This window comes from Chrysochloris asiatica, unplaced genomic scaffold, assembly GCF_000296735.1.
Source record: "Chrysochloris asiatica unplaced genomic scaffold, ChrAsi1.0 scaffold00816, whole genome shotgun sequence".
In the NCBI taxonomy this organism is placed as follows: Eukaryota; Metazoa; Chordata; class Mammalia; order Afrosoricida; family Chrysochloridae; genus Chrysochloris; species Chrysochloris asiatica.
Genome location: NW_006409334.1, coordinates 40361 through 41338, shown reverse-complemented (window position 1 = coordinate 41338; position 978 = coordinate 40361).

Genomic DNA, 978 nt, shown 5'->3' with positions numbered 1-978 from the left:
ATGCTGTCATGTGTCACTGAGAATCTCTTCCCCAATTTAGTGCCATGTTTCATGGCAGAGTCCCATGATCACAGTGTGGATGGAACATCCAGTTTCTGACACCTCTCAACTCTGAGTTGTGGTACGTGAGTGGAAGTAACAGCTTCCCCAAGTTCCTCACACTCACAGCGATCTTGTCTTCAGTGAGCAGAGCTCATCTATTGGAATGTGATAAGCATCTAAACCCTCTGATGCATTCGTTACATCATTTAGTGTTCTTTCCTTTTTGGAATCATGGCAACTTTTGTGGAATCATGAGTAGTTCATTACATTAATTTCACATTCCTCTCCACTGTGCATCCTAAAATATGAAGTGAGGTCTAACTAACAAACATATACTTTCCCAAGTTGGCTACACTCATAAGGCCTCTGCTAACTGTGAGTTCATTTGTTTAGTGAGGGATGGACAACTAGGATTGGTTTCTCCATATTCCTAACATTCATAGTGAATGTCTCCACTATGAGATATCATATGTACAGTGAGGGTTGAGGCATAAACAAATACATTTACACACTGTTGACATTCCCATGGCCTCTTTGCAGTGTGGCTTCTTCTATGTCTAGTGAGGATTGAGGGCTGCCTGAACACTTTCCCACACTGTGCACACTCATTAAAGTGAGTCTCCACTGTGACTTTGCACATGTGTAATGTGGTGTGAGGAATCTTTAAAGGCTGTCCCACACTCCTTACATTCATTGGACCTCTCCCCACTGTGAGTTTGCATATATTTACAGAGGGATGAGTACCTACCAAAGACTTTCCCACATACTTTACATTTATATTGCCTCTCTCCACTGTGGATTCTTCTATGTGTTGTGACACTTGACCCTTGAGTAAAGGATTTACCACACTCTTTACATTCTTTTTTTTTTTTTAAGGTTTTTATTGTGGATTGAGTGAAAGTTTACAGGGCACATCATCAGTTTCACATTCAACCA